Genomic DNA, 14,774 nt, shown 5'->3' with positions numbered 1-14,774 from the left:
AGCCCTGTGGTGGAGGAAGACCGCTCCCCACCCTGACAGACTCGCGTCCGTCGTGACCACCGCCCAGGATGGGGGTAGGAAGGATTTCCCCTTCGACAATGAAGTGGGAAGAAGCCACCACCGAAGGGAGGCTTTGGCTGCCTGAGAAAGGGAGACGTTCCTGTCGAGGGACGTCGACTTCCTGTCCCATTTGCGGAGAATGTCCCACTGAAGTGGACGCAGATGAAACTGCGCAAAAGGAACTGCCTCCATTGCTGCCACCATCTTCCCTAGGAAATGCATGAGGCGCCTCAAGGGGTGTGACTGGCCTTGAAGGAGAGATTGCACCCCTGTCTGTAGTGAACGCTGTTTGTTCAGCGGAAGCTTCACTATCGCTGAGAGAGTATGAAACTCCATGCCAAGATATGTCAGTGATTGGGCCGGTGTCAGATTTGACTTTGGGAAATTGATGATCCACCCGAATCTCTGGAGTGTCTCCAGAGCAATGTCCAGGCTGTGTTGGCATGCCACTCGAGAGGGTGCCTTGACAAGCAGATCGTCTAAGTAAGGGATCACCGAGTGTCCCTGAGAGTGTAGGACTGCTACCACTGTTGCCATGACCTTGGTGAAAACCCGTGGGGCTGTCGCCAGGCCGAAAGGCAGTGCCACGAACTGAAGGTGTTCGTCCCCTATGGCGAAACGCAGGAAGCGCTGATGCTCTGGTGCAATCGGTACGTGGAGATAAGCATCTTTGATGTCGATTGATGCTAGGAAATCTCCTTGGGGCATTGAGGCAATGACGGAGCGGAGCGATTCCATCCGGAACCGCCTGGTTTTTACGTGTGTGTTGAGCAGTTTTAGGTCCAGAACAGGACGGAAAGATCCGTCCTTTTTTGGCACCACAAACAAGTTGGAGTAAAAACCGTGACCCTGTTGCTGAAGAGGAACAGGGATCACCACTCCTTCTGCCTTCAGAGTGCTGACCGCCTGAAGAAGAGCATCGGCTCGCTCGGGGGGCGGAGATGTTCTGAAGAAACGAGTCGGAGGACGAGAGCTGAACTCTATCCTGTAACCGTGAGACAGAATGTCTCTCACCCAACGGTCTTGTACCTGGGGCAGCCAGGCGTCGCAAAAGCGGGAGAGCCTGCCACCGACCGAGGATGCGGTTTGAAGAGGCCGAAAGTCATGAGGAAGCCGCTTTGTGAGCGGTTCCTCCGGCGGTCTTTTTAGGACGTGACTTAGACCGCCATGAATCGGAGTCCCTCTGACCCTTCTGTGGCCTGTTGGACGAGGAGAATTGAGACCTGGCCGCGGGCCGAAAGGACCGAAACCTCGATTGTACCTTCCGTTGTTGAGGTCTGTTTGGTTTGGACTGGGGTAAGGATGAGTCCTTTCCCTTGGATTGCTTAATGATTTCATCCAATCGCTCACCAAACAGGCGGTCGCCAGAAAGTGGCAAACCGGTTAAGAACTTTTTGGAAGCAGAGTCTGCCTTCCATTCACGTAGCCACAAGGCCCTGCGGACTGCCACCGAATTGGCGGATGCTACCGCCGTACGGCTCGCAGAGTCCAGGACAGCATTAATGGCGTAGGACGCAAATGCCGACGCCTGAGAGGTTAAGGACACCACTTGTGGAGCAGAGACACGTGTGACTGCATCAATCTGCGAGTGACAAGCTGAGATAGCTTGGAGTGCCCATACGGCTGCGAATGCCGGAGCAAAGGAAGCGCCGATAGCTTCATAGATGGATTTCAGCCAGAGTTCCATCTGTCTGTCAGTGGCATCTTTGAGTGAAGCCCTATCTTCCACTGCAACTATGGATCTGGCCGCCAGTCTGGAGACTGGAGGATCCACCTTGGGACACTGAGCCCAACCCTTGACAACGTCAGGGGGGAAGGGATAACGTGTGTCCTTAAGGCGCTTAGAAAAGCGCTTATCTGGACAAGCTCGGTGTTTCTGTACCGCCTCTCTGAAGTCGGAGTGATCCAGAAACGTACTCATTGTACGTTTGGGAAACCTAAAACGGAATTTCTCCTGCTGAGAAGTTGACTCCTCAATTGGAGGAGCTGGGGGAGAAAGATCCAACACCTGATTGATGGACGCTATAAGGTCATTCACTATGGCATCTCCCTCAGGTGTATCTAGGTTGAGAGCGACCTCAGGATCAGAATCCTGATCTGCCACCTCCGCTTCATCCTCTAGAGAGTCCTCCTGCTGAGACCCTGAGCAGTGTGATGAGGTCAAGGGAAGCTCCCAGCGAGCCCGCTTAGGCGGTCTGGGACTGCGGTCCGTGTCGGAGACCTCACCTTGGGACCTATGAGTCACCCCAGGAGCACTTTGCCGCTCCAACCGAGGGGGGCCTGGGGTCAATGATTCCACAGTGCCCGGGGCCTGTGTTACCGTTCTGGACTGCAAAGCTTCTAGTATCCTAGCAGACCATTTATCCATAGACTCAGAAAGTTTGTCAGCGAATACTGCAAACTCCGTCCCTGTCACCTGGACAGTGGTAGCAGGTGGTTCCACCTGGGCCACCAGTGGCAGAGGCTCCGGCTGAGTAAGTGCCGCAGGGGCCGAGCATTGTACACAATGAGGGTAGGTGGAACCTGCCGGTAGCATAGCCGCACATGAGGTACAGGTTGCAAAGTAAGCCTGTGCTTTGGCACCCTTGCTATTTGCGGACGACATGCTGTTGTCTCCTCAGAGTACAATCCGGGAGGGTATATAGCCAAAAATCAACAGTGCGACCGTACAGAGTATATGTATAGCCTATAAGCATATATATATATAAACTTCGGCACCCCGGGGGGCCAGCACCTAGTAACAGGTGCGGCTTACCGACCGCCCAAAGCGGTTGTGTGACCACCAGATTCCCTGCCTGGGCCTCCCAGAGCCGTGTTGTCTCTCCTCTCCAGCTTCTGAAGTGCTGACAGGAATGGCTGTCAGCGTTCTGTGAGGAGGAGGGGGCCGTGGGCGTGCCCTAAAAAGTGCGGGAATCTGGTGCCCCACGGTGCTCAGTGAGGGGGGAGGAGGATACAAAGTATGCTCCAGCCCTCAGCGCTGACGTCCAGTGCAGCGTCCCTCCCTTCCCCTGACTGGCAGGCCGGGGGGCGGGAGTATGTGGTACTAGGCCGCAGAAGCCGGGGACTAAAGTTATAAGCGCGGCCGGCAAACAAGCGCGGCCAGCGCGGTAGTCCCGGCGCACCAACACACCCAGCAGTGCTGCAGCGTGTATAACACAAGCGCGGCCAGCGCGGTAGTCCCGGCGCACCAACACACCCAGCAGTGCTGCAGCGTGTATAACACGGGCGCTCCATGCGCCGTCCCCAAGGGGACACAGAGTACCTCACAGTAGCAGGGCCTTGTCCCTGACGATACCCGGCTCCTGTCCAGCAGATTCCCCCAGGGGCTGTGGAGGGAGCACGGTCCCAGTGTCTGGAGACCGATTAGGATCCCACTTCACCCAGAGCCCTTAAGGGATGGGGAAGGAAAACAGCATGTGGCTCCTGCCTATGTACCCGCAATGGGTACCTCAACCTTAACAACACCGCCGACCATAGTGGGGTGAGAAGGGAGCATGCTGGGGGCCCTGTTATGGGCCCTCTTTTCTTCCATCCGACATAGTCAGCAGCTGCTGCTGACTAAATTGTGGAGCTATGCGTGCATGTGTGCCTCCTTCGCACAAAGCATAAAAACTGAGGAGCCCGTGATGCACGGGGGGGTGTATAGGCAGAAGGGGAGGGGCTTTACACTTTTAAGTGTAATACTTTGTGTGGCCTCCGGAGGCAGAAGCTATACACCCCAATTGTCTGGGTCTCCCAATGGAGCGACAAAGAAATAGACTCCACAGAAACAACATAAGACTTGTGGACGTTCCACAAAAAGCTGAAGGGTGTAATCCTGGAGAATACTTAAAAAAAAATGTCTTCTTACTATTTTTGGTAAAGACACGCTAACCTCCTTATTTGCAGTTGAACGGGCACATAGAGTAATTTCCAGACCGCCACCACCGGAGGTACCAGCATGTCCTATCCTGATCAAATTATTGCATTACAAAGACAGGGACATGATTCTCTGTAAAGCCAGAGAAAATCCTGAAGTCACAATTGAAGGAAGGAAAATGTTAGTATTTCCAGACTTTTCTGCTGAAGTACAAAAGAGAAGGGCACAATTCACCAAAGTTAAAAAGTGATTCCGATCCCTTCAGCTGCCTTATGTTGTGCTGTATCCTGGTTGCCTAAGAGTAGTGGCACTTTGGGAAGTGAATATATTTGAAACACCCAAGGAACTGCTCAACTGGCTGGATGTCAATGACTGCAGATCGAGGGACATCGTCCAGATAATGTCTACTGGTATCCTAGAGTCCAACAGATGTAAAAACACGGACTGATGGAGCAGTGGTCTGATTGTATTCCATAACTCTACATTATGTAAAAGATGAATAACGAAAAATAAGTTCACAGAAGTATATTGTTTCCTTCCACCACTTTTCTTTTAAGTCAACTGCCTTTAAAAATCACGCAAAAGATATACTGGAAAATCTTCACCCAGGTCGGAGACCGTGGTGACTCCCAATCTCTCCAGCGGAGAGAATTGTCATTTTTTTTATTTTTGTTCCTGGTTATCTAGGATGTTTGTTCAATGTTTCAGGATGTAGAAACTCCAATGGCTATGGACCTTATATTTCTGGATCCTACCCCATATACAGCTTCAAAATGGTCAGATGATGATAAATGTCATGTATTTCTTGAAAGTATAAAATGACTAGAAACATTGATGTCATAGAATGGAGCGTAAGGGGTCTTGGAAATTCATCAAAAAGTAATGCGGTATTTTCATGATTGCAAAAATACTGTCCTGCCATTATTTGCTTATCTGAAAAACATTTTTTGAACAGTAACTGGAACTATACCTAGGTCATGGGTCAGACAACAATATCATTCAATGTATTCATCATACGCAAGAGAGGTCAGTGTTCTCATACACAAATCAATATCCTTCTCATGCATACAATCGCTAATTAATGCGGATAAACGCTATGCATGTTTGAAATGTACAATTTACAAAACTAATTTAATACTAGCGCCTATATATAATTTAATACTAGCGCCTATATACAGTCCTCCTCCATATGCTGACCAATGTTTTAAGATAATATCCTTCATATTTTGTTTTCCTGATATACCAGCACTGATGATATGGGCCTTCAACAATTATTTACACCCCTTTTGGGATAAATTCCATACAGGCACAATAAAGGCAGATGTTTCTCCCATAGCACTAGCTAGAGTAAAAGCTTAAATTGGCTACAGAGATATTTGGAAAATGGCAAACCCCAACGTGAGACAATTCTCTTGTTATTCCGCAACTCACCATTCCTTATCACAAATTGACTTTGCCTTACAGTAGTTCAGCATGTGAATGTCTAACAGGAAATGTATCTGGTTATGCACCCAAAAAGAGAACCAACCATCAGGATTTTCATATACTGTATAAAGTTAAGCCAGTGCTATACTGGAGCTAGAATGCTGAATGTAAATGTGGCACCCTATGGTTAAGTAGCCACAGCAACACCTGGTAGGTGCAGGAAGGGATTTCCACATTAGGAGAATTCACATGACACACGCACACAGACAGACTCATCACAACACTCCACTAAACCGTGGTTAGGGCCTAGTGCAGCTGAACTTGTATAGTGGTTAGCACTGTCCCTGAAACCAGCCTGGGGGTGGAGCTTAGTGGGTGAGGTGTATGAGGTGTGTGGACAGGAAGCCAGTTACTTCCAGTCAGAGCCAGTTAGTTCCAGTCAGAGTCAGTCAAAGGGACAGTTGGCAGAGTCAGTTGAGTCGAGTAAAGTGTGAGAGATCCTGTGTGAGGGTTTGGAGGTGAGGCGAGACAGAAAAGGGGCGGAGGGACCAGTTCGGTTCACCCCAGAAGAAGCAACCCGGATACTGGAGTCCGAGTCTACACGGGTTCAGTCAGGCCCAGCAGAAAAGACCGGAGAGCGAAGGGGGGACTTCAGTCTCCTGGCGCAGGAACACTTGTAGCACCACCATCAATAGAGCCAGGGACCGCAGCGGAGTTAGTGGTGCCCAGGAGAACGGTTCTCATCGCCTGCTATACAAGTGAGAGATACAAGAGAGGTCAGGGCCAGGTTTTAGACAGCCCAGGACTTAAACAAATATACAGTAACAAGGAGGCCTCATAACTCACGAATGTGGAAATCCAAACTGCCACCTGTACCCTGGACTTAACTTTGCTAACAACATCAGTAAAGGTACAGAAAGAAAGACCCGGTGTGTGTGTGACAGTTATTGTTATCAAAGGAACAGCTCTCTCTATGGACTTCGTTTGCCTGAACATGGGGAGCCGCATATCAGTGGCCTTGAAGAGAACGGTATCAAGACTCGTGTGATAAGCTGCCTCCTTGTGTGTAAATTCTTGATCCTGCCCAAGGGCCCCGGGGACATCACTCCACCTACGGGGAGCGTTACAAACTAGTTGCTTCATCATCTCCCCGGAGGTCTGCCGGTAATATTACCGGGAACCGTAGGTGGCGTCACAAGACACTTTTATTTTATTTATTTTTACTATTTTTTTTTTACCAGACTTTTTTTAACTGCCACAAGGGTCACGGGACCGGGCACAGCCACCTGCGACAATCCCCTAAGAACTAAAAACCCGGGACCGGGTACCCCACGGCCCTGGGTCAGTCATAAACATACGTTTTGTTCTGAGATTAGATGTTTTATTTCAGAAATATGTGCAAGTAAAGTTCCAGCAATGTACTGCTATTTGACTGACAGGTGCAACAGGGACGGGAATATGTGAGTCGAGTTTTGCTATCTATTCGCGCCCCTGTCTGCCTGCCTGGCCAGCCTTGGTAGATGCTAGACATCAGATCATACACACAATCACACATCAGATCTCACACACACACTCGCCACATCCGGCGATACACATTGATTCCCGCCAGCAGGAGAAGATGTGATGCAGTGCAGTGGAATGCATGGAGGACTCCAGGATGGAATGCATCGAAGCATTCCACCGCAGGTCTCACTGTGTCCCAGGATTCTCTGCCGGCTAGAAGCAATCAGGATCGCTGGATGTGGTGAGTGTGTGCGCGATCTGATGTGTGTTTGTGTGACCGATCTGATGTGTGATTGTGTGAGCGATCTGATGTGTGATTGTGTGAGCGATCTGATGTGTGTGGGTGTGCGATCTGATGTGGGTGTGTGTGCATTCCGCTGCAGGTTCTCCCGTTCGGCATCTGGTGAGTATGATAGCTGGGTCTTCTGTCTTCTTTCTTCTGGGGGTGTCTGCTTTCTATAATGAAGTATCCTGCATAATTCTTTAACTTTTTTAGCTGCATGTGTACCGCCCCGCGGCCTCGGCTGCGGCCTCCGAGCTGCTCGGATCCGGGCTCGTGTGTCGGTGGCTCGAGCGCATCCGGACCCGGGGTTTCACGTCGCTCTGGAAGGGTGTAGTGGCGGTGCACACAGGGGTCTGGGGTGGTTGTTTGGTAAAGTTCGTGACGCCACCCACGGGTTGTGGTGATTGTATGGTGGACACCACCGCTGCCGTTGACTAGGCCTCCCGGTGCCTAGTGCAGCTGGTGTTAACCCGTCCGTGGGCAGGGGCGATGGTCCCGGAGGCCCGCGGGAAGGTGAGGGCCGGGGTGCAGGTCGCGGTGCAGCGCGGTGCCTGACGGCACTGGTGTACTCACTCTGACACAAGATAACGGAGTCTCTGGTAAACCAAATGGTACAATGGATGAGGCCCACGGCCAGCTGCTGTGTTCTCCCTGGACAGGCTGGTGATGGCTGTCATTTCCCTGCACCTGTGTTATGTAGTTTTTGACTCCTGTGCCTGGACACCGGTAGTCCGCTCCCCGGCGTGTAAGTGTCGTAGGAGCCTGTTTGCCCGCAGGCGCTGGCCCCTTGGATCTCTTTCCCTTGGTGGTGGCACTTATCCGGGATGGTTGGGCTGTTGCCGTCAATCGAGACTTGGGTGGGAATGAACCCCTGAGGTCCAGACCGCAATCAGTAAAATCGACTATCAGGGCGGTTTCTAGCCTAGTCGGGGTCTGAGTACCTTGCCTGGTGCTTGGCTCCAATCGGCTCCCCGGTTCGGTACCGGCAGTCCACCGACCGACCCCGGTCCTACGGTTCCACCGACCGTTCACCAACTCCTGCAGACGGCCACCACCGTCTGCCGACCTTGCTGGAGGTGCCTGGGCTCCGACCCAGACACCTACACAGTCCGTGGCAGGCCTGGTCCCAGGTCTGCCTGTGCACGTCTTTACTCCTCTCCACTCTCTGACTCACTGAACTCAACTCAACTGAACTGTACTGAACTGTTGTGTTTTCCCGCTTCCAGGACTGTGAACTCCTCGATGGGCGGAATCAACCGCCTGGCTCTGCCCCACCTGGTGCGGACATCAGACCCTGGAGGGTGGCAACAAGGATTTTTGTTTGACTGTTGTCACCTGTCCGGGGAAGGGGTGTGTGTGGTGTTGTGTCTGTGACTACCTGGCTAGTCCAGGGCGTCACACATGGACACTTCATTATTTAACAGCGACTCAGGCTTATTTTCAGGTTAGGGCTTATATTTAAGCCTTGCTCCAAAAAGGCCGAAAATTCCTGTTAGGGCTTATTTTTGCAAAAAACACTGTAGGAGTACAGCAGATGTAATAGGTATCCCCACAACATGCGATTAAAGGAGCAAGCAGATTAACTCTTGCTAGCCTGCCCATGAATCAGCACAACGCCTAAGTCTGCCTGTGTTGATCCCAGACACCAGAGAAACCATCGGGCGGAGTCCAATGCCGCCATGAGTCAGTGAATTTGTGCAAAACTCAGTGTGATAATACCCCTCTCTATAAGAGCAACATCAGGACCCTTAGGCAGAGGCGTATCTGGGGGGGGTCAAAGAGACTTCTGACTTCCGGGTCAAAGAGACGACTGTAGTGTGACCAGGTCAGCTGATCGCACTGTTGACCCGGAAGCCATGGACGCAGCGCAGAGGCGGCAGAGAACGCCGATAATAAGTGCTCCAGTGGAGCTGAAGACACCACCGAAGAGGAACAGTATGGGGTGAGCGGGGAAGTTTGTATGGACACAGAAGGGGGGGACAGAGGGTGGGGAGGAGGAACTATCTGTGGAAACACTATGGGGGGACAGAGAGTGGGGAGGGGGCAGTATCTATAAACACAGCATGGGGGAGAGAGGGTGGGGGGAGGGAACTATCTGTGAACATACTATGGGGGGGACAGAGGGTGGCGGGGGCAGTATTTATAGACACAGCATGGGGGAGAGAGGGTGGGGAGAGGGAACTATCTGTGGACACACTATGGGGGACAGAGGGTGGGGAGAGGGCAGTACCTATATACACAGTATGGGGGAGAGAGGGTGGGGTAAGGGAACTATCTGTGGACACAGTATGGTGATAAGAGAGGATGGAGAAGAGGAAGTATCTTTGGACACAGTATGGGGAGAGAGAGGATGAGGGGTGATGTATACAGACAGTATAGGGAGAGAGGGTGAGGGGTGATGTATACAGCATAGTATAGGGCGAGAGGGTGAGGGGTGATATATACAGACATAGTATAGGGAGAGAGGGTGACGAGTGATGTATACAGATATAGTATAGGGTGAGGGGTGATGTATAAAGACATAGTAGAGTGAGAGAGGGTGAGGGGTGATGTATACAGACAGTGAGGCGGAAAAGTTTATGGACATACAAGAGGTAGTGAGAAGACAGTAAGGGATGAGAAAAATGTAAGAGGGCACAGAATAGAGACTGGGTAGTGGCAGGTGGGGCGGTATGGAGAGGAAATAGCTTGTGGGTACAGTATGAGGCCATAGTGAGGATGGGTGTATAAAGTCTGGGCAGTATAGAGGGACACAGTGTAAAGGACAGTGTGGAGAGTGGGCTCAGTATGGAAAGGATAGGGTAGTGTGTGGCGCATGTATCATAAGATGGACACTGTTTGGATCATATTTTGTGCAGAGAACACAGTGAGGGGCCATTATTTATTCTGGGGCACAGTGTAGGGCAGATATTTTTTAAATATGATTAGACACAATGCAAAAGGGGCCATACCAATTGAGATAATGCACTAGGGTGCCACTAAATAGTGGCCCCTAAATGGGTATATTCTTCAGAAAACGTTAAAAAAAGGAGAAAAAGAAGAACAAAAGTAAGAAATTCGAGGTGAAATATTAAATATTTTATTAAAGTGAAAAAATAGTAACAAACTGTAAAATACTTAGGATCAGATACAAGGACAATGAGAGCAAAAGTTGCGTAATAAACTGCACAGATTAAAACAGGAAAGAGGTAAGGGCCCCCCTCCCAGACAGCACGACCACCTATGTTTTTTTATATGTGGCAATAGAGGGAAAAAAAAGGTGGAAGGGTTCCTAGATGAATGGTTGAACAATTCAGTACAATTATAATTGTATAGGGTCAAATAACCGGGGAAACTGGTGGTGGTGTTAGATACCAGTAAAATGGCTCAGTATGGGGTCTAAGAACAGGAGAAACTGGTGAGCTTTTCACAAGTAAAGTTATGATAACTTCAAAAAGATGAAAATTAACGCCATGTACTAATAAGTGTATACTCAAGATAACAGGGAAAACTGTCAGGCGTATATTAAAAGCATGTGAGTGGAGTGGACATACAAAAGGGGTAAAAGACTGGATGTGTGTCTATAATATAATTAGATGTCCAAGCCATGTAATGAATGCACATGCAGGCAAAAAGGCCATTAAGGGTCAATCTGATGGTTAAAAAATACACTGGCTGGTAAGTTGTATAGGAGTCAAGTAGAAAAGACACAGAGCAAGGAGGTAAAGAATGAAAGAGTCCATAAATTGTGCATTATAAACCAGCAACATAGATGTACAAAGTTCCCAATAATTACCTATAGTGGTGTGAGGTCGCGGTGGGTGGGAGGGGGTTCCCCAACGATCGTTTCGCAAGAGGCGCTTTTTCCAGGGGCAGTATAAGGAACATGAAGAGTTGTGCACGTTTATATGGTATGAATGCAGCTGAAAAAGATACGGAGGTGATTGCAGGATAGTTCGGCGCACGCGCGGGCCACAGAGGGGCGAGAGGCGGGGGGAAGCACCCATGCCGTCATTCAGGCGCACGCCCAGGAGACAGGGACGCGTCACCATGGCTCCCGGGCATGTGCACACGACGGCGCAGGGAACCCCCGCCGCTCTGCCGTTGGCAAGCCAGCGCGTGTGCACTGCTGCAGCCACAGGATCCCCTCAGACCTAACCAGTGGAAGGCCGAGTATAATAGAATAGTAAGTATGGTAAATAATGAATAAACAACGGCAGAACCGGAAGGATTATGCTGATTCCAAGTAAACATATATAGAATGAATACAAATACATGTATCAACAGTACATCAAAGGGATGATTTAGAAGAGATGTCGCATCCAGAAAAACGGTCCTGTGCGTGAGGTAGATGTGGAACATATATAAGAAAACCTATATAGAAGAGAAATATATGAAATAAAATATTAATATTAAAATATATATATACAAACACCATATATTATCCAGAATTCATAGGCATGAATTTAGCCTTATAATAAAGTACCTGTCAAAATCTCATGCAAAATGTAATCACAATGTACAATCACACATATAATGCTCCAGAGGGAAAGCGAACTATACATAAATATATCATATATGTTATTTTGAGAAACTACTATGTATGTTCAGTATTAGACATACAGAACCACGGAGAGGTCCCATAAGAGTCTGTAGTAAAAAGTATGTAGAGCTTAATCAAAAAGAAGAGGGATTGAGAGAAAAGCCACATCAGAACTAATTAGTCCAGGTCAATGCACCAAAGGGGCTTCTTCTCTAAAAGATATTTACTATTACAAAAAAGGGGCATAACTAACAACCTCATTTAGACCGCTAGGGACCAAGGTGTTTAAAAGTACGATCCATTTGGACTCACGCTGAGCGAGAGTCTTACGCAAATTTCCACCTCAAATTCCACCCTGGAGTACATCGATGCCTCTGACCTGGAGAGAACTGGGATCACTCTGATGGTGAAGTCTAAAATGGCGGGGTAAAGTCTTAAGTAACCTGATATCTTCTGCTGACATAGCTCCCATGATATCCCTGACATTTTCCCTGACCCATACGCGGAGCTCACGTGAAGTGAGGCCCACATAAATCAGGGAACACCCAAAGGTTGCATAGTAGACGATATACGTAGTCCCACAGTTGATGTAATGATTAATGGAAAAAGATCTAGTGCCATCAGAGGAGGAAAAGGAATTGCTTCTAATGATATTGCTGCACGCTACACAATGTCCGCAAGGAAAACAGCCACGGAGTGGGCCACTCGAACCGAAAAAATTTGTCCGGGGGGGAATGTAATGACTATTGACAAGGAGATCCCCGAGGTTGTTTGCCCGTTTGGCCGTCATGAGGGGTCGGTCGGACAGCATCGCCGCTAGGTATGGGTCAGTGAGTAATACCGGCCAGTGCTTGTCCAAAATGCCCCTCATTGTGTCCCACTCGTCATTAAAAGTGCTAATAAAGCGAACATTATTATCATAGCCAGACCGACGTGGGGTGTATCGAAGAAGTTGATTACGAGGGGTATGTTTAGCGCGATTATATCCCTTCTTGATACACCAATTACTGTATCCCCTCGCCTGGAACCTGCACCAGAGATCGGAGGACTGGGACTCAAAGGTATCATTAGTGGAGCAGATCCGCCTCATCCTTAGGAACTGTCCGGTAGGGATGGCGTGTATAGTGGCCGGAGTGAGACTAGATGACGCATGTAATAATGCATTGACCGATGTGTCCTTGCGGAACACGTCGGTCTACACGCCACTAGAGTCATCAACCACAATCCGAATATCTAGAAAATCAATTTCAGAGCAACTAGATCTATGGGTGAGTCTGATGTTATAAGGATTGTGGTTGAGAGTATCAATGAATGAACTGAGCTGCTCAGGCGTGCCCTGACAAAAAATAGAAATGTCATCTGTGTAGCGGAGCCAGCACTGCACATGGACGCTGGCCTGGGCGCCCCCGTCTCCAAACACCAACCTCTCCCAGTATCCGAGGAAGAGGTTGGCGTATTCGGATCTCCACAGCGATCAGAGATCAGCCACTAGCGACCTGTGTAACGACGCTGTGTTTGGTAACCATGGTACACATCGGGTTACTAAGCAAAGCACTTTGCTTTGATACCCGATAGGTACCTTGATTACCAGCGTCCGCAGCTGCCAGAAGCCGGCTCCCTGCACACGTAACCATGGTACACATCGGGTTACTAAGCAAAGCACTTTGCTTGGATACCCGATATGTGCCTTGGTTACCAGCTTACCGCAGACTGCCAGAAGCCGGCTCCCTGCACATTTAGATCGTTATCTCCCGCTGTCAAACACAGCGATGTGTGCTTCACAGCGAGAGTGCAACGAGAAAAAAATGAACCAGAGCAGTGTGTAACGATCAGCGATTTCACAGCAGGGGCCAGGACGCTGCTTAGTGTCACACATAACGAGATTGCTGGTGAGATCACTGGTACATCACAAAATCTATGACTCAGCAGCGATCTCGCTATGTGAGAAGTACCCCTTACTGTAGTGAAGGTATCTTAAGCTTAATCTTTCTTGTAGATAACCACACCAGATCACCCACACACAGGTCCGGGCCAGGCACACATCTACAGTCAGCTGCACGGTTATACTTAGAACCCATGTCATGCAAATGCTGCTGATCCCTCTCCCATGCAGATGATAATTCTGAGACCAATTAGTCCTTCCTGGGTACCCCTAATGAGTGCCCCTCATGAAACGTACAGAATTGGGAATGACGACCATAGGCACAAAAAAAGGAGCTATACCAGAAGATTCATGGAGGAAAATTATTGATGGAAAATTCGGTGAGAGGAAGGAACAAGGATCACTCTTCATGACTATCTAAAACAAAACCGCAAATATTGCTCCAAATTCTGATTCAGGCGTTCTGTTTACCCATTAGACTGAGGATGCAACGGCGACGAATTAGATAGTTTAATCCCTAACTGGGAGGAGAAAGCTCTCCAAAAGTTGGCAATAAACGGAGTCAATATTAAAAGGGACTTCATGGAGTTTGACAATTTCACGAATAAACATCTGGGCTAAAGTCTTGTCATAAGCTAACGACGGTAAAGAGATACACTGTGTCATCTTAGAGAACCTATCCACCACCACCAAAATAACTAATACCAGCAGAGGAAAGTAAATCCATAATAAAGGCCATGGAAATGTCTGTCCAAGGTTGGCTAGAGACACTCAAATTCTACAAACATCCCAAAAGATGACAGTGAGATGCCTTCAAGCGTGCACAAGTAGGACGCACAGACACATATGATACCTCACCCTCCAGATTCTGGGCCACCAAAAGCGACACAACATGAGATCCAAAGTACCTTTGACCCCAGGGTGACCAGGCAGGAAAGAATCATGATGCTCTCCCAGAAGGTTAAGACGAAGATTCAGAGAAACATACGACTTGTACACAGGAACCCCAGACGACACATCACCTTGAGCCTTCGCAATCTCAGATTCCACATCAGTACTGAGCGCCAATACCAACACTCCCTTCTAAAGAATAGGTACTGGTTCCTCCTAGGGTACAGCTTCCGCCCCCAGTTCTGGTTGTTATCACAGGTGGTGAAGTGATCCCTAGGAAAAGGGGGGCCTAAACCGACCCTCAGGCTAGAGAAACCCTTGCTTACCCTGATCTCAAAGATACACCTGA

This window comes from Anomaloglossus baeobatrachus, chromosome 2 (genome assembly GCF_048569485.1).
Source record: "Anomaloglossus baeobatrachus isolate aAnoBae1 chromosome 2, aAnoBae1.hap1, whole genome shotgun sequence".
NCBI lineage: Eukaryota > Metazoa > Chordata > Amphibia > Anura > Aromobatidae > Anomaloglossus > Anomaloglossus baeobatrachus.
The sequence above is the reverse complement of the archived record's forward strand: the minus strand, read 5'-3'. Positions refer to the sequence as shown.